Source organism: Apostichopus japonicus, chromosome 20 (assembly GCF_037975245.1).
Source record: "Apostichopus japonicus isolate 1M-3 chromosome 20, ASM3797524v1, whole genome shotgun sequence".
NCBI classification, from domain to species: Eukaryota; Metazoa; Echinodermata; class Holothuroidea; order Aspidochirotida; family Stichopodidae; genus Apostichopus; species Apostichopus japonicus.
In genome coordinates this window covers 6,281,544-6,301,483 of record NC_092580.1, presented here as the reverse complement: position 1 = coordinate 6,301,483, position 19,940 = coordinate 6,281,544, and the positions used below count along the sequence as shown (strand labels likewise).

At 36.0% G+C, this 19,940-nt stretch overlaps 2 protein-coding genes across 11 annotated transcripts in view; both read right to left on the bottom strand.

The window, feature by feature from the left end:
• The window catches only part of LOC139961180 (synapsin-like), a 545,708-nt gene that overhangs the window by 257,841 nt on the left and 267,927 nt on the right, over window positions 1–19,940 (bottom strand). The gene's annotated exons all lie outside the window — the stretch shown is intronic.
• LOC139961191 (uncharacterized) overlaps window positions 1–19,940 on the bottom strand; it is a 234,028-nt gene that overhangs the window by 200,437 nt on the left and 13,651 nt on the right. For all 6 annotated transcript variants that reach the window (XR_011790782.1, XR_011790783.1, XR_011790780.1 and 3 more), the window contains exon 2: window positions 6,559–6,774. The gene's annotated coding sequence lies outside the window, so the exon portion shown is untranslated. The remainder of the gene's footprint in view (window positions 1–6,558; window positions 6,775–19,940) is intronic.

The window sequence follows — 19,940 nt, the reverse complement described above, 5'->3', positions numbered from 1 at the left end:
GATTTTTGTGGCAAGGAATTTAATGGGTTTTTATTTCATGTTGATCAGCCAGGATAAACAATTTGTTGGATAAATCATAGATTTGAAATTAATCAAGGTAAAGTCAGCTACGGTCCATGCTTCCAACCTTGTTTCCAACTGTCTGCCTCACTGGTATTCTACCAATGTTGCCATGAGAGTACCTTTCACAGTTAGAACTTACTAGACACTTTTTCTCAAATCTGTCATAGTTTTAGCTTGCCAAAACTTGGGTACCTCTTAAAAAAAACTTAAGGATGCTAAAATTAAGTCACCCATTACATTAGTTAGTCACCGGTTATGTTTTTTCAGGTCTTAGTTATATCCAGAAGGAAGTGCAAACCTTAACTTTGAAATTTTGCATCAAATCTAGCAGAGATTTGTTTCTCTTAATTGTGGATACTATTACATAAAACTAATCACACGTTAAAGGTAATTTGGGTACCAGCTTACTGTATAATTTTATACCTAAGTACCACTCAAGGATAATAATTCATTCCTTCATGAAAAAGAAATTTTAAACATTTTGCCATTGTTAGTATTAATCACTTTCCATGCAAAACCAACATTCTAAACATTTCTTTGTATTTGTTTCCATTATGCAAAGTGCAAAAATGGCCATTCAAGTAAACAATACTGCACTGTTTTGGGATTTTACAATAAAAAAAAACTGAAATCATCTCACACTGCTATATTGAAGTCATTCAGTAATATTGTGCCAATTCTAACATGGGACTTAAAAAACTCTAAAAGTAATAATGTACTCAATTCTTGAGGTACCTAGCCTTTGAATTATTCCCAGACATTTAGGAGTCAGAAGTTAGTCAATAAAACATTTCTATTGGCAAAATGCTTTTAGGATGGCAATAAAATGCTTGCCGTAGTTTTAGCATCAATTACCATTGTTTGATTGCCCAGCATTTATTTGTGGACAATAGTAATGACCTTTAAAATCCTTAACCTCTAACTGAAAGTGGAAATATCCTTTGTTGAAAACATGGTTCATGGTTTATAATGTTTTAATATTCCATCTCTTTCTTTGTCCTCTGTACTAGCTGATAAAAACAAATTGGGAAGGGGATTGACTAAAATATATGAAGGCAGATATACATTATATCCCTTTTGTTATTTAATATCAATTAGCCTAAATTAACTATTGTGTACACAATAATAGTACTAATAGCAAGCAGGTCAGAATTAGACAGACATTGATTCCGTCCACGGGCACTGTTAATATCGTTTTAACCAGGGCTACAGAATGGGTGGACCAAGAGTATCGAGGGGGGCATCAGCTTTGGAACAGGCCAATTTCACTTATAACTCCTTGGCATAGAATGAACCTGAGAAAAGACTGCCTTAATAAATCAGTTGTGGTAATGATTTTGGTAATGTGCAATTATCAAGAAACATTACCAGGCATTTCTTCCCTTCTTCTCTTCTCTTCTCCCCACCTCCCCTCTTAACCCCTCCCCCCCCCTCAATATCATTCGTTCTTCTACTAACATTGGTTAATGACCTAGTTAACATAAACGTTTGAGGGAGTGGTACGTGACAGTTAGTATGTGGTCAGCTAAAATATGTCTTCTATGCACAATCAAAGATATATTATCATATTGGCAATAGTCCAAGTTCCACTTTCCTTCCAGTATCAACTTCCTTTGATCAAAAAATATGCTTTAGTCCTATATCTTCAGCTGACAAAATGATCAACAATACAAAAGATTATTATGAAATATAAAACCAGAAAAATATAGAAAGAAAGAAAATAGCATATTTACACCCACATAATTCTGTCTGGCCTATTTGTTGCCGGGTACAGAATGGCACCAGCAATCAGTGAAAGTGTATGATACGACCTAATTTGTAGCATGTAGTACATGTGAAAAGCACTGCACAACCTCTATGTCTAACCACATTACCCCTACAGTACTAATTTGAACATAATTGACCTGATTAGTTCAACTATATGTTTCCTTTCATACTTTACCAAGAATTGGTTCAAAAATGTTCAGATGGTGCACACTTTCTTTGCAATATTAACCAATGTAGAAGGTCAGGAGAAGGGAATAGAGGAATTCAAGAAGTTAGGAAAAGTTGCTAAATCTTAGCTCTTGTCATGATCTTTTCTTAAATTAAAGCACTGATTAGTTCTCAACTTCAGATGGACTATATTGCCGACAGTGTAACTGTTGTACTGTATTTTTAGATAAATTCTTAACTCATAATAGTCTTATCGACTGTTGTTTGATTTTGCAGTGCATTTAATTTACATTAAGTCAAATTCACTGTTCAATTACAGAAGAAAATGTTATGTATTCAATCTTACATTCATTCTGAAAATGCCTTTTTTTCATATTCTATTCTTCTGACCCCAATATTATAGATTGTGATAGGGAACATTGGAGCATCTTCAATTAACATACCTTTGCATTAAACCAACCATCACCTTCAGTTTATAGCATAAGGATACAGTTCACTCAAATTTATTAAATTTAATTGGTACAGGCTTAACCCAGAGTAACCACTCCTCCCCCTTCCCCCACCTCCACAATCCATCAGTGTTTGGAATTCACACCTACACAAAGTGTTTACTCACTGGTATAAACTTCACGATGGATATGATTTAATGATGGTTTTTTGATAAAATACAGAAGCAGAAATATACTCTAAGGGGGTCAATATCTGTTTGAGTCACACCAACCAGCAACCACGCAACAACACCCAGTTGTCTGCAAATAAATGCCAATATAAATGATATTTCATTTGTAAGTCATTCCCATAGGTCATAGTGGCCCTTAAATTTTAGAATTAAAATGTTGAAATTGCCTTGCAAGGGAAGTGCACCAGCCAAAATTCCATAGTTCACACATACTGCTAGAATTGAGTACAGTTCATGGTGAAACGGTCAAATACTGTATTAAAGAGTCCTAAAGAAAGCAAGAGATCTTGAGTAAATTTAAAAGTTCATTTATATACATCCCTGACCTTCACCTCATAGCATTACTTTCTTCCTTTGTTTGGAGGGGGCACAAACTGGCACATCAAGAGCAGACAGACATAGATAATCATTTTCTAATGATACAGAAGCTTTTGGCATCATGCCCCGCTCATAGAATTTAGTAGTATGTTCATTATGGATTTATACTTTTTTTTCTCCTTGAACAATATAGAATATTTTCTTGTTATATATGATCCATATTTCTACATACCATGATTCCAGAATTAAGAATAGAATTACACTTAAAAAATATCAATTTCCCCCTTTTTCTTGGGGGGGGGGGGAGGAGATGGGTCCTTTAATGGAAAGGTCATTAATTTACTGGACAAATTGTAAGACCCATATCTTCTTATCTGTGGGTAAATTGGAGCTATTCTAGTATGTGTTGGGTTGCGCAACTGTTTGACCCGCAGGATACAACAGTGTTAGGAAGGGAAGAGGAAGGAAAAAGGGGAAAACCTATTTCCCCTATGTGGAATTTTGCAATAGTGGTGATGGTAGTATCAGCATGTGCCTTGTACAACCCTACATCACTCTTGCTGGTGTATCAACACCTATTGCATGTCACATGGACATATTTGTGGTTATTCCAGACAGTCCCAGGATAAGAAAGGATCAAGAAAACTATGGTGGAATATTGTTTATTTGTCTTTTATATAAAAGACCATAAAAGAATTGTTATTACCTTCATTTATCAGTACTTAGTGTTAATAACAATTGTGGTTTCCTTGTTGTAGGAGTACTTCTGGATTTATATAGCTGTGTTTATTCATGGGTAGACTCCCCTGTGGTCATTTTCTCTACTCTTTAATAAGGTCGTATTGAGGTTAATTCCACAAGTTTAAGAGATTATCTCACCTTATGGAATTTGCAATGATGAAATTCCAACTAAGTCATACATGGTAGAAATGTCAGTTGGTAGAAGAGATATTTCTCAGAGGGTTATATACAAGGGCGTAGGAACCGGGGGGGCTGGGGGGGCGCCAGCCCTCCCAGTGAAAAATATGGGGGGGCGGAAGTATCGTTCCGCCCCCCGCTCCGCAAGTCAGAAAACCCCTTTTTCATTTCCAAATGAGAAAAAAATCTCATTTGAAGCACCAAATTGCATCTTAGGCCAGGTGAAAATGCAAAATTCTTTACAAAATGGAGTGGGTGTTGAAGTGTGCTATATTGCACCAAATTGCATCTGAGGCCACCTGGAAATGCAAAAAAATCCAAAGGGGAGGGGGACCCTCCCCTTAGACCCCTCCCCCAGACCGGCCATCAAACTTCAGCCCCCCCACTCAAAAGTACCTTCCTACGCCACTGGTTATATAAAACATGCAATATATTGAAGTGTTGAAGAAAACCATAGCATAGGAAAAATAGAAAAGAATTGACTGAGAAAAAACTCAAATTGGATAATAAATTCTTTACTTCTTCAGTCTGACTAACACTTATTTGTCACCAAAAAGTGAACACATATAGTTGAATAAAGGATTGGAGGTGTGATGTGATTCAATGAATTAGTTAGTATCGCTGACCTGACCCCAAACTAGGATGTATACTGGCCAAAACCAGGACCAAGAGGTCCTGCAAATGTGCAGTTGAAATAATGAACTTTCGACAACATGTCTAGTCACAGCTCATGTATGTACTGTAACGACACGTCAAAGCTCATTGTTTGTCGTTAGCGTTAACAAGTATTTTTTCCAATCAAATGTTTTAACTTGGGTTGATTCTTCACATTATTAGACGCTTTACAGGAATTGTTTGTTAGATAAAATCTTATAAGGGTGTCACTTGCTTGATTTATGAACAACTGTTAAGGGGGAACTCTCTCTTGTTGACCGATTTTGGAGGTCACTGAGTAGGACGTCTAGTTTACGTTCCGGGGGGCCAAAAATGTTAGGTCTACGCATGTCGTATTTAATTGTGTTTTATTGGTTGATGGTTGTAGACTGGGCGTGGTTTATGTTTCTAATAGGGTTAAGTGTAAGTTTACACGTTGTGGGTATAGGAAGTAGTTTCTGTTTAAAAGCAACTGCGGGCTCGGACCAGGGGTTGGTGAGGTGGATTCCATGCTCGGACCGGGGGGCGGTTCCCGGCTCAGAATAGGAGGTGTAGAACGATTCTGACCATGAGTTAGGAGACGAACGAGTCATCTATTGGCAAAAACAGTGGTGGAACAGCCCAGGAAGTCGGATCGGAAGACGAGTAAAATAACCTAGATGACAAGGTTCAACACTTCGGATGGACTGCGCCGCAGTTCACCAATCCGCCAACTGCGCCACCGATCACCAATCCGCCGACTGCGCCGCAGTTCACCAATCCGCCAACTGCGCCGCTGTTCACCATTCCGCCGACTGCGCCGCTGTTCACAATTCCGCCGACTGCGCCGCTGTTCACCATTCCGCCGACTGCGCCGCTGTTCACCATTCCGCCGACTGCGCCGCTGTTCACCATTCCGCCAACTGCGCCGCTGTTCACCATTCCACCAACCGCGCCACAGTTCATCAATCCGCCAACTGCGCCGCCGTTCACCATAGCCCAATCTTCAGCGCCGAAGTCTATCGTTCTGCCCTCCGTGTCGAGACCCGCCATTAGTAATGTACTGTGTTGTATTTAACTTCATCGACTTCTGAGCATGTGTTAAACTTGGTTTCGTATTTACTAATTGCCTCTGTAATGCACGACCACTGTGCACCATCCTGACATGTATATAGATCGTAAATAAACGGGTAAACTTAAATATCTCCTGTCGACAGCCTCATTCCTGTGTTCCCGCATTTCCACTCTTCCTTGCGCTCACCACCGAGGACGGCGCGTTACAGTACGTATGTAATATGCACAATGTCAGTGTTATGTGTAAATCACTATGGATGTATATGTAACTTTGTCTATGAACTAGGCCCATCATTGTATAACTCAAGGGATATAATCCAGTGAGAGAAAACTATTCCTCACTGGTAGTTGAAAACTCCATCTCAATATCATGTCCTTCAATCAAAGTATGATTGATTGAATGTAATCTATTTACACAGTTGGCCAAAAAACAGTTCCCTATCCCATATAATGGATCACAGAAGGCAGTCAGTGATGTCACCATTTGATATGTTCTTCAAAGCTTCAATATAATGTTCTGTTTGATTAATAATCCTTGAAATATGATGCAGATTGGAATATTTGCTTAGCTGTTAAAGTTCTCCTTTTTTAGAATTTCATCAAAATATTTCTGTAAATAATACTTGTCTCTGTGGAAAATGATGTACATATCAGAAGAAGAAAACAGTCAATGGTCATAATGACATTATTCACTTTACTGTTGCCAGATGCATTCATAAAATATTACTAAATTAGACAAATTCATATCTTCACTATACAAAGTGCTATAATCATGTGGTTTGGACCTATATATGCAGAAAATTTCCAGCAATTTTGTTATTAGTAAGAAATCCACTTCAGCCACAGGAACATGAAATGCAATTTAAAATCACAATATATATTCCCAACAGGACTTTATATTCAAATATGATTGAATAATGACATATTTTGACACTTACCTCAGGCAGTGGTATCTCTTCCTATACATATCCTAAATACCTCCACACAAAGAGAACAAGAAGTTGGACATCGATTTGGTTAGTTCTGGTTTGTAGGCTGGGAGGTGGATCCGTGTAACTGATTTTGAACAGTAGTAGTGGTAACCAGGGTGTAGTGTTAACTTCCAACATTATTAGAGAAAGCAGGCAGATGATGGGGCAAATTCAGAGGCATTCCTAGGGAGAAGTGAATAACAGCCAAAGTTGAACAAGTCAGCCTCCTAATTCTATATAAACTTGATAGAGATTTATCTCAGTATAAGCTCTTTGCAGGTACCACCAAGATTTAGGAGGATGGAGTGTAAACAATTAATCAGACCACTGTTTTTTGTTTACGACTGTTAGGCCTAGGCTTACTTTTACTTTCATGGCTAGCCTGTCTTAGGTCCCTGCTCTTGGCCATCATACTTTCTCTTGGTCTTACCGATGTAGCTTGCAAAATTGTGTTATTTCCTTCCATTGCAATGAATAAACAGGTGTTTTCAGACGTAACCTCAAGTATAGGACTGGGTTAAAATCTTGATTGGGCCGCAAGAGTAGACTATTTTGTTAACATTTGTGTAATGAACATGCTGAAACGGGCGGTCGCAGTGACTCTACGGTAAATCTTTTGCGCCATAAGGGCAACAGAAAATAAATTTCTTTCTTTTGATTGCGACAGCTTTTCTCCAGTAAACCCACCTGGTCAGAGTGCATTTAGAATAAGAAACATTGAATCTACTTTGTTCTCCGAAATTCATCAGCAAACACGCATTGAGACTTTAATTCAACATTCCACTCTCTTCAGATACTCAAAGAACTGCTACCACCTTGAGGTGAATTAAAGCAACACTATGTTCAGGGTATCTTCATTACAATAAAATAAACCAAGCCACTTGAAAAAACTGGAAATTATCAAAGCCTCCTCTAAACTTCCGGTATGTCAACTGATGGGTTTGTTTGACATGGATGACACTGCCATGATGAAATTAATCACAAGAATTTTAACCAATGATTAAAAAATATCAATCTATAAATCAATTTCATGATAATAACTAATGAGGAATTGATAACAATGTAGATGACATACAATAAAATGAGTGGGCTGAGTTTACCCCAGCAGTAATCGCTATATTTTTTTTACTCAGATTGTCGTTAGGGAAGAATATTGTTTCTCCTCTAATCACCATAGCCACAAGTGAAAATATTTTGTAACATTTACTCTTTTCCTTGACAGCAAATACCTCTGATGCAACAGACAAAGCGGGATGTGAAATGTCAAAGAATAAAATCAACACTAGAATGTAAACAAGAGTGTCATTCATACTGCAGTCATTAAAATAGTTCTCATCTTCAGAGAGAGCTGGATTGATGAATAAGGTATGCTCCTCTACAAAGCAATTTTGTTTACAGGAAGTTATAGCTACGACTCAGCTAAATATTCAAAATTTTAAAGGACAACCAATAGTGCAATATCAAATTTGTTTTGATATCTAGGTGAAAGTTAACCATATCAAAACAACTTTCCTGGTTTAGTATCATTGATGTTGTTTTCAAGGATAGTTATACACAGAAGGCTCATCTGTTAATTAAAGTGCCTGGAATACAAGTACTATTACATTCCTCATAGGTGCACTATCAAAACAATAAGACGTAAATGCTTCATTTAACAAAAAATGTCCAAACATATGGCATACTGTCTCTTGAGGTTCAAAGAGAGAAATATTTGAATGTAAAACACATTGAGTCGACACATTGCTCTTACAAGGTCATCAACTTTGTCATTAAGCAATACTCTTTAACACACTTGACTATCTTGAAAACCTTAAGAAACAGAAGAGTGACATTCCCTCAAAATGTTCTGGTCCTTTCATCTGTCATAGCTAAGAGTACGATAGCTCAGTTAATTATTCATTTATGTAACCTATCTTTTTCTGGTGGAGGTTTCAGATATATTCAACATGTCAGTCTCAGAATATTGATATACATCTCCTTAACGTTAGTTGCTTCAACAAATTCATTAAAAGTATCATCATTACTTTGGACTATAGAAAGAGAAATATGTTCCAAACTGCACTGGATAAACTTGTATTCAATTGCTACATGTCATTTTTGAGATGCTAATGGTTGAAATTATAACAGCTTGTGCAAGTAAGTGTGATATAATAATAAAAATATTTTCTTTGCTTCATTTTCACTACTGTTCTGACCTTGAATGGGTAGACTTCTAACTTTACCTTAAACTGTGAAATTGATGATTTACCAATGAATGTGGTGTATTCATATTGTGATGCATCTCATATATGTAGAAGAAAGTTGGTTCAAATCTTGAATAAAATAGAAGCTTGTCAGGGTGTATATATTACATCATGCTTGTTTGCTACAACTTCACTTTTGTAAATAAGGTATAACATAAAATGTTGTTATATCAGTATGCATGAATTGAATGCTTATACTATCATCTTCCAAGATAGCATGTTCAGCTGGAAATAAATCTGGCCGCTGGATGTACTAGCTACGGTAGCTATGTAAAGGTAAATATGACTCAAAATATTCTAACAATCGAGGTTTGCAATACAAATTTAAAAACACTGTAGAAATCTTCACCCATAACATTCCCCCACTGCCATACAAGTGTCCTCAGGTACATGTCATAAAATTGCTGCCATCTATAACAATGAAAAGCAGACCAAATAGAATAAGATGAAACACTGCTACAATTGCATTCCATATCACCTGTAAACACTACCTGCTTAGAGAGCACATTAAGCTATCTGATAACCTTGTTTGTGTACTACCCTGTTCATAAATGTCGCGCAACGGATGTAAGATAAACGGCGAATACCATCTTATGGTAGTTACTTTCCCACAAAATGTCACTAGCAAAATTGTCTTGTTTACGGAAATGATTTATTGGACATAGAAGCAAATCATTTTTACCTGAATCATAAAGAGTCGCCAACGCAAACTTCTCAGCATTTCATGACAATCTTACAGATCAACAAGATGCCTGGAACGTTCATAACAAAAATTGATCCATTTCAAATTTTCATAAAGGTCACACTGATTTTTGGGGCAGAACTTGCAATTAAAGCATTGTTTGTGTTGTTAAACTTTCCAAACATCTCGTAAATTTGAAACTGCTGTGTGACAAACAACATCTATTTATATCCATGAGAGTATTGATGCATGCACTTAATCACAATGGCACCCATCTAATCAATAATATATTGAATGTTTAGCTGGCCTTGCAGGAGATTCTTCCTGGAATAATTTGCTTCTCAATGAAGACTAACTAAAAAAGTGCTATGATGCTTTTTCCTTGTTGTTCTGCTTCTTCCACCTTTTTTTTATCACTTTTTTCTTTTGGGGTGGGAGGGGGTAAAGGGGAAGGGGGGATGGGGGAAGCCGCAACTAACCTTGGTGTCATATCCTTCAGTTACAACACCATGTTTGTGGATAATATAGAATATATACCTGCATGGTTAGAATCTTTCAATAACGGCCGACAAATATTAGCAGCACAATAACACACTGTGGACCGCCAGGAGGATGGAGATGGTGGGGATGACAGGAACAGAGTAGGCTGGTGCCATTACTGTTATATCTACAACTATCTTGGATTTGAAACATAAATGCCAAGTGTGAACTAATTGCCACTTTACCATGTAATGAACTTAGAGATAACGTCAAAGCAATTCTACAAACTAATGAATGAAAAGTGGAAACAAAAGTTTAGCCATGAAATTGGATATTTTGGAATTGTGATGAAATCTTTTAAGTCTCCATTAATAATACGTTGACCATCTTGGATGATAATCACATATCTGTTAAAATATGTTTCCACCACATAATGATACAACATTTTGATGTACAAGAAGGAAGCTCAAGGTTGAAATTAAGACTGTGGATAAACAGGCAGATGCTGTTAAGGCAATAAGGAAATTAATACTATGTAAAATTCCCTCTGAATGGTTCTTTAAAATGATGAGGAGGGTTTATGCCATTAAAAGATTTATCAATTAATGTTCCTGCCGAGGATGATCAGAAATCACATCTTTATCAGCTGTCTGGGTTCCTTCGAAAATCAAGTCAGAATATTTCCATGTTACTTCTCCCAGAATAATTCTTTTTTCTTTCTTTTTTTCTGTTATTTGTCATCCAGCCTCTGAACAAGATCCTGCTAGGATTGAAATTTCAGGCCCACTTACTTTTACACATTTACTTCTCCCAGTTTAGAATTAGGATTTATAACTGCTTTGAACTCTCTGAAATGTTATAATATAGCACACACAAAGTGAAGGAAGAAACATTCTAAAGGAGAGGAAAGAATTTGTACGAGAACAAAAGTTTTAATTTATTTTCCATTTCTCAAGTGAATTGGGGACTTCCATGATCTCTGCTTCAAGAGTTAGCATCTAGTGGAGAGTTTCCTGGAAACGGATCTACAAACAACAACTTCCTATCATTAAGGATGTGAAAAGGGCCAGCAAAGTGACAACATGAACGTAGCAAAAAAGGATATTGAACGTCACTTTGGAAGATAAGTAGAGGAATACGCATGGTTTTACGTACATATGCTACTAGTTAAAGGAACTAGTCTGGCCTGTGGACAACGGAAAAAGGAAATCGTACGACGCATTTTATGATTGCCGTCACATGGTATCTTAGGATATACGGTCAAATTCAAAACGTTGCTGAACTTAATGAAAGTGACGGGGAGGAAACCTTGTAACAATCGGTTTGTGTATTTATCCTAGAATTAATCTTAGTCTCTTCCGATACTTCCCCCTAAAGGGCGACCTATATTTCTCCAAGATTCATAGGAACAAAAACTACAGTTGTGATATAACATTATAATTATACAACACTTCAAATTATGTAACCAACATATGTATGTTCAATGAAGAACATATTTTTGTAAGTCGTCTACTGATAATTTTAAAAGTTCAATGAACACTGATAATGATGACTTTGTAGAGAGCTGTTGGTATGCCTCAATATCACATATTTTGGGCCTACTCAATGCCTGTAATTGTCATAGATTGAAGATACATGTCACAAAAATGTTTCTTACCAAGATTAAAGTGTAAAAAATGATGAATTATTATTTTTTTTGGATCATGTTGACATGTTTTTGCAAACTTGATAAGAAACAAACCAAAGTTCGCAAAATTAAGGAAGTTAAACTCATGTTAAAAGCCAGGAAGTGCTATTTCAGCCATCTAGCAGTAGTTTTACCAAATAATTTTATGCTTTTTTCTTCAAGCTTCACTTTATAAAGCAGACTTTGTGGCCTGGACTTTACTCATGAAGAGTTGGCCACCCTACATGTAGAGGCTTCATTGTTTTGGAACATTTCATTCAGTAACCAGTCCCACTTAAAAGATAACTTGGAAGAAAAAAGTTAAATTGAGGAATTCCTCTATTAATAGAAATCACATGCCTTGTTCTTACAGGCTATGTGGCTAATAAATTCCTAAAGTTAGGTAAGATTTAACTAATACCCAAGTTTGTCTTGGTCTCATGCATCCAACATCCCCAACTCCCCCAAACACACACAATATAAAGCTACTGGGCATCATATCTCATCCTACACAGGTAGTGCAGTATTTATAGTACACTTCCACAGTCAACAAAACATTTACTTTTTTCCAGCCTCCCCAACCCCTAGCTGTACACCCCATTGCTTAGTCACACAGCTACCACATGTAGTGGGTTACATGCATTCTAATTATGAATTCAATTTATGAATTTACTTCTACTGTGGTAGATTATACTTATATGATTTTCATCATAAGTAAATGGCTCTAGTAAAAGACAGCTATATTGGATATATTGGATAAAGGCTATACTAAGGCTTTAGAAAGTCCAAAATTCATTCACTGAAGTCTCTACTCTTCACTTTAATTTATTGTCAAATATTAACCTTAGATAGAAATATGTATTTAATTTTATTATTCTTACTTTTCTATCCCACATGTTAATTCATTTTGAGAATAATGTATTGTAGTAGACAAATGATATACAGCATTAGAATATATATTTATAGACCAAGATATCACAAACACAGATGTTATACTTATTTTACCTGTAAAGGTATAGGGACCCCTATGCCATACATGTCAACTATAGTGCTTTGTACCAATCTGCTTGATCTCTGACATATTTCAATCAATAGCATACTTCTGGTTCAAAATTGCTTTTAAATATGAAACACTTTCATTCCACTGTCAAAATAAACAGCCTCAAATTTAACAAGTTAAAGGAACATGTTGAGTTAAGTAAAAGACACAAAAATGACTTCTTGTAGAACAATAATAGCCAATATCATATTTATTTAAAATATAATGGAATCAGGGTTACTACTTTAAATTTCTATCTACATTTAGTTTGTTACCGCATTATACATGCCACACTGGTTTTCTCTTTCAAATGTTTAAAACAAACTCTAATTGTCAGAGTTAAAAGTTTCTGTGTTTTCTTTCAACCAGTTAAGACACTTTCCAAAAGAACGATATGCATTGGGTTATAAATCATAATAACTCAACCATGGACACCAATTTACATGCAATTATACGTTGCTGAAATTCCTAGGCAACCGTGATTCCAATGGGATGAGTTTTTCAATCTGAAATGTTTTTTTGAAATGCTTTTTGGAGATATGGTCATGTATGCCAGTTTGTGGGCTATAAATTCCTTTTGTGTTTCATTTTTTCACATTTCATAGTTGTTTAATCCTTTGTTAGAAGAAAATTTGAGATATTTGGTTCTCAAACTGTTACTTTGTTTTAGGTTTGAATGTTGCTAGCTATTCTGGCGACAAAAATGTGTGTGATCATTTATTGTTTAGTTATTAACACCTATTTATTATAGGGTGACAGTTATCAATACCTGGTTTTCAGGAAGTTAAAACCTTGCCATAATGTGAAGCACATATCTTGTAGGTTATAGCAATACTGTAAAGTACCAATAAGCTAAAACATGGCTGCTTCAAGCTTTAATCCATCTTAATTTCACTTCTATACTTTTGAGGAAAGATTGTAAGTGATTTTGTTGACGTCACCAAAATCACCAAATATCTCCAATGGTTCAAAAGTCTTCTTACCATCGCCACCTCCTCCTGTGTAACAAATTATCTCATTAAAATAAAGTTTAACTTTGGTTCTGGATTTTACAGGGCTTTTACCACTGGCAATGGATAAACTTCTGGTGACCTTCATGCGGTTTTCCCTTTCACTGACTGACTTTCGTTGGAGTTCAAAGTCTCACTAACTAGAATGAGCGTGGCCTGGGTAATTTAATGCCTTTTTACCAACAATTCCAAATTACTGGGGGAAAAGAAAAATCTTGCACATGTTAATATATATACTTCTCCTATACTTGTGGATGAAGATGTTCACAATCTGATGTGGGGAGATCATGTAAGTGATGGTGTTATATTACAGGTCAAAAGTTTACAATCATTTTGTCATCATCACTTCAGGCAATGCACTTTTTATTCAAATTTTATTGGATCAATATTCCTGCCAGTAAATAACTTTCTCGTGAACACTTAGTCTCTCACATTTCTAGCTCTGCTGAAATCTTTCATAATAGGAGATGGGAGGAAAGGAAATGACACCATTATCCCTCCTATGTCTTATAGGTTTCGCACAAAGCAAATGGATAAACTGCTCAGAAGTATTGCCAATTAAAACAAATTGCTCAAATTGAGCCTCTGCAGCATTGCTGCTCTGCTTATCTTTAGTTGTTTTATAAACTCCAACAATTCATTTTTGCAAGGACATTAGAAAAGTAAAGATGAGTTTCTAATATTATGGCCTAATGTAGGACTTTTTTGGAGGACCAAATTTACTTTCAGATTAATTCATTTCAGGTACATTTGTTAAAATTTGACCTTATCAAGACAGAAAAAAAACTCATGAAAGTAAACTTTTCAAAAATGAAAATGCCAAAAAAAATATACATCACTATGACTAGTTTGAATATCCCTGACATACAGATTTCTCACAGTTTCTTGAAGGAACATTCCTTCACTTTTTCCATTAAAAAATTAAGATATTTTGTGACATTTTTTATACAACATATAATACTGAAAATTCAGGAGCAAATGTACTTAAGCAACATTCTACTTTCAAAGACTGTACATTTCATTTTTTTACAGCTTTTGGAGAGCAGATGAATTGGTTTTCAAATTTCCGTAACATTTCAAGGTTTTCTCTAATCGTGTGAACCCTAAACATAGTTGCATTTAACTTTCATAGTTGACCAATAGATCTATTTTCCTTTGCTTGTAAAACTTTGAAGGTTAAATTTATGATCACTCTCAACTCTTATGATTGTGACTTGGAAAATTGCATCAATCTGAATGCCAAAAGTTGGAGAATGATTGTTCTTTCAGGAAAAATTAAACATATTTCAAACAAAATCTGCTCAGTTAATCTAACTATCCCAGGGTCCCAACAAAAAGGATGACATAAACTGATGTCATGCTGTCAATTCTGAAAAAAAGGTATTCATTCTGGATAAAAACATGATATTTTCAAAGAAGTGAACCAGCAGGAAGTCAGCACCCTTCCATTCAATTGGGGTCTGAGTAAATGATAGCTGAAGCGAAAACATATCAACCAACGCAAAATTGAGGTCATACTGAACTGCTTTTGGTCTCGTTTAGCAACAGAAGTAAATGCCTCATGAACAGACATGGAAATTGTGCTACATAGTTATGTCCCACAAAGTATATCAATAATAAACTAGATTTCAATTCCAATTTTGTAAAGAGATGGTAGTGAGAATGTAGCATGATGTCTCCTTCAGCATGCATTATGTACAATATGTTTCTGATTTTAGTGGTTGCATTTACTGAAATATAAAGGATTTTAATTGGTAGTAGGAAATAGTTCCTACTGGAGTGACCCATTCATTAATAATTTATGTGTGGAAATCTCCATCTAAACTTTAAATATAAGAGCCTAAATTACTATATTATACAAAACTTTTTACCAAGTGGTCACCACTTTATTCCAAGTTCGCACTTTTAAAATCCACCTATATTATTTCATGAGGCATTTTCTTCATGCCATCAGTCATAATTTGCCAAATTTACAGACTTTTGAGAAATATGTTGTCATCGTGGCCATGATTTTTTTGCAAAGTTTTTCGCTCGACTGTACATAAAGCTGTAAATAAAACTTTCGTTCTGGAAAAATACCAATTTGTAGTCTGATACTTGTATTTTTACTGTTTCCATAATGGAATGGTCTGATTACATACTTTTACTGCTCCTAAAGTGATGTAGTGCTTCAAAGACCAAACAAGCTGTCATTGCCCTTCCTCATAATCGGTATTGCTGTCATGCCCTTCCCATTTGCCATGATGCCCTTTACCTACCGATGTGCTCTTGCTGAGGCTTATATCAAGCCCTGCTTGTAGGTAAAGTTACAAAATACAACAGAAGCACAATAAGCTATATTAACACAGGCAAAGATTAAATCACCCCCTTTGTTATTCCTCACAGTAATAATTTGTGAGAACTGTGAATATAACATGCTTGTATGAGTCATAAAACAATAGCACCCCAGTGCTACTGGTTGTAACCAGAACTATACTCTTGCGCAGAACTGTACCAGTTAGTGATTCACAAACAATACAAGATCTCAACCAGATAAGATCTATTCAAGACTTACTGCAAAAGGTGTTCTAAATTTCAGATTTTCTGTTAAATTCTCTGAAAAATGGTATGACACAGTGGTATAGACACTTACAGCTCTTGAATCTCACTTATGACCTTGAATTTCTCACCAGACTAAAGGTCTGAATTCAAATTGCAAGTTGGATTTACTTCCTACTTCCCTTCCCCCTCCCTCTCTTTCCCTTCCTTCCCTTCTCTTCCCCCTTCCCATCCCCCTCCCTCCCGCTTTACCTTCCCCTCCTTCCCTTCTCCCTCCCTCCTTCCTACCCTTCTCCCTCCCTCCTTCCTACCCTTCCCCTCCCTCCTTTCCTTCTCCTTCCTTCCCTTCTTCCTCCCTCCTTCCATTCCCCTTCCTTCCCCCTCTCGCCTTCCCTTTACCTCCCTCCTTCCAAGCTTTAATTATAATTGGCATTAGCTGAAAAGATTGTATTTTACTCTTACCACCATGTACAAAATGCAAAGTACCTTCAAAGACTACATTTTATATTGGGAAATATTTGTTTTTCCACAACATTTTGAGGGATAGGGAGGACTGGCCTCTGATAAAGAAGTGACCTACAAGTTGATGCAATCAAACAACAAACCAACAAACATTGATTTGATGTAATGCAGATAGTTGTTTTTTCAATTGTCATATTCCAGACATATTAAACATTTGTGGTGACATTAGAACAACCACTTATAGTGTCTGCATAAGTGTATTCAATCACACTGCAAAGATAATGAACTGGTTAAGGAAAAGAAACCCTACAACACTGTAACAACTCTGAGAGACCTGCCTAGATGATGACAGCATGTATTCTATAAGCTATACCTTTCATCAAACGGTGTACATGATATCACATAATGCCTGACAGGGGAATAATGCTGGGAGATAAATGTGGTCCATTATAGCCTCAGGGGAATAGAATCTAACAGTCGCTTCCTGTAGCAACATACCAGCATGCATTTCCTGCTGTCACATTGTATTTGCAAAAATATAAATTACGTGGTGGCATGCAATATATCTATTCTTTGTGATTCCTTCTCTTACCCATTCTTCTTGAAGAACATCAAACACAACAACAGTGTCTTAAAATATCTTATATAATTGTCAGTGGCAAGCTATGGATATATACTACATAGTTTAGATGTGTACTTTTAGTTTGTTTGCCGTTGATTGTAATGACCTCAGACAACAAAGATCCAGTACAAATTTTTTTTACTGACTTTATATGAAAAGATTTTTTTTCTAATGTTGAATTTATTCACTTCATTTCTTCCTTTTTTCTTTCTTTTTTTTTCTTCCAATTTTTTTTTTTTTTGGACAATTATAATCATAATCACAATTCTATATTAGCTTTGTCTTGTTATTATACTTACATTAGTTTAGCTAAAAGTGATAATGTGTATCAAAATCACAGGAGACTGCTGTAAATGAAACCAGTTACATATTCTTGTGGTAATTATTAGTTTGGTGACTTCTATCCTCTTTAAATTTTGTGTGTGACAAACCTTTTTAATTAACAAAACACTGAAACTGATTCATATTGGAGAACCATGGAGAAACTGCAATTCTTGTAGGTGTGTATTATAGGTATCTATTTTTAAACTCATACAGAGCAGTTACCATAGCAATCCATTTACCATCAAATCAAAGCTTTATATAACAAGCATACAACTGAAAGAATAAATACATAGTTCTAATTTTTGTTGGTAGATGTGAGCTGTCAGTTTCACAACTGATTACATAAGCAATAAATATTTGCCATTCAGATCTTTTCTTCGGAGCACCTCTCAATATTCAAGCCTGGAACTTGATTCCCATTGAATTATGTTTACAATACCATCACATTTGCTTGCTTTAATTACATGAATACATGAGCTTACATGGTGGTCTTAAGACTGAGAATGTTTGCTAATTCCATAGTAAGTTTATTGGCATCCATCAGGACCAACACAAGACAACAGAGAGTCCCCCCCCCCCCCCATCATGGATGACTTGAAAGTACTATTGACTTTCATATCTATTAAAAGATTTAGGTCAATACCATCCCCTTACATCTGAGAATTCTCATGCACCCAGGGAAAAAAGGAATTTTCTCTGTCAAAGCAGGTTACTTGTGATGTTATTTCAGCTATGCAACATTCAGTCCCTGGTGTGATATCGTGTGGGCACCAATCAGATGTAGACACAAGTTTTTAGAAGAGATTTGTTAAATGTATGATAAACTTACTGACTGTAAAGAACAAGGAATAGAACAATAGCAGGAATATCCTGTGAGGTGCTATTGAAAATAAACAGTTTGACACATGCATGGATACTGATAACTTCTCCTATAACCCTATATTTACCTTCCACACAATATTTAACAGCCTCTAACAATGCTTCTCCAAGTTCCTACCCACATTCCAACCTCCGTTCCTCTCCCCCTTTAACACACATAATCCGCATCCCACATGCTCAATGCCCCCTTCTCTCCCCCCCCCCTCCCCCGTCCCGCTTCTAATCCACACATTTCCTATTAAGATGGAGGTTTCAAATATTCCTCCAACTATCCAATTAGTGCTGACATAATTGCACCTCAAAAGTTTAACGATAACAGAGAAAAGACAAATAGGAGTATCCAAAAAGTTCAATAACTTATATGTTTTGCAAGTATGAGAACTATTGGAACTACTAGAGATATAAGTTCTACAGAGAAATGGATGCTAAAGAACCTTGCTTACTTGTAGGTCTTACACCATCACTGAGTTCGTTCTGTTAATGAGTTAGAAATTATTCATTATATGGAAAAGCAGATTGTATACTGACAATCTGGGACATTGCTTGGCAACTGCTACAAGAATGTTAAATGTTTCTGTCTTCTTTTAACATGCTTACATAACCTTTATAATCAAAGTTTGCAATTTGTGCTGCTTTATGCTATGTTGATCAAGAGACTTCCTCAGGTTATGATAATGAAAGAGCACCACTTTACAGTATACAAACAAAAGCACAAATGCAAAGACATATTTAATATGTAGTCACTATCACATAACAGTCTGTAATCTAATACATCCAATATAATTACCCAAGTCCAACTCAGTAACAAAAAACAAAAACAAAAAACAATTAAAATCATTATACAGTATATTTTGTACTTTATCTTTATATTCTTGAGCAAGTATTCACCAACACCCATTTTCCATACAGTCACTGTTAATGGAACTGTGGACTAGCTTTGTTAATTTTGTGGGTACTCTCTTGAACTTTATTAAAACTTAATTAAAAATTTCTCCAGGCAAAGAAGAAGCTGTCTCTTCATCATATTTTGTTTTTCTTGCTATTCTTTTCCTAATATTGAATTTCCATATATATCCTCTTCTCTCTTGTTTTCTGTGAAATATTTCAGCTTCTATGTGTCCCCGCCAACCAAGGACTTTGTTTATGTCAGCTGTCTTCCATTCAGTAAACCTCTTTGCCCTAGTATGGTATGCTTTCATCAGGAGTGGGCGGGATTGCTAGCAACCTGCTAAACCTACCTACTACTGTACTACACACACTTAAACTCAACAAGTAGCCTGGGATTCAACCAACAACGACTTTCAAGCAATTTGATTGGTTGATAGGCTGATGATGTCAGTGACCTTTTCTATCACACACACATTTCACTGAGCATAGGAAGTGGGACAATCTGTATTGATAGCC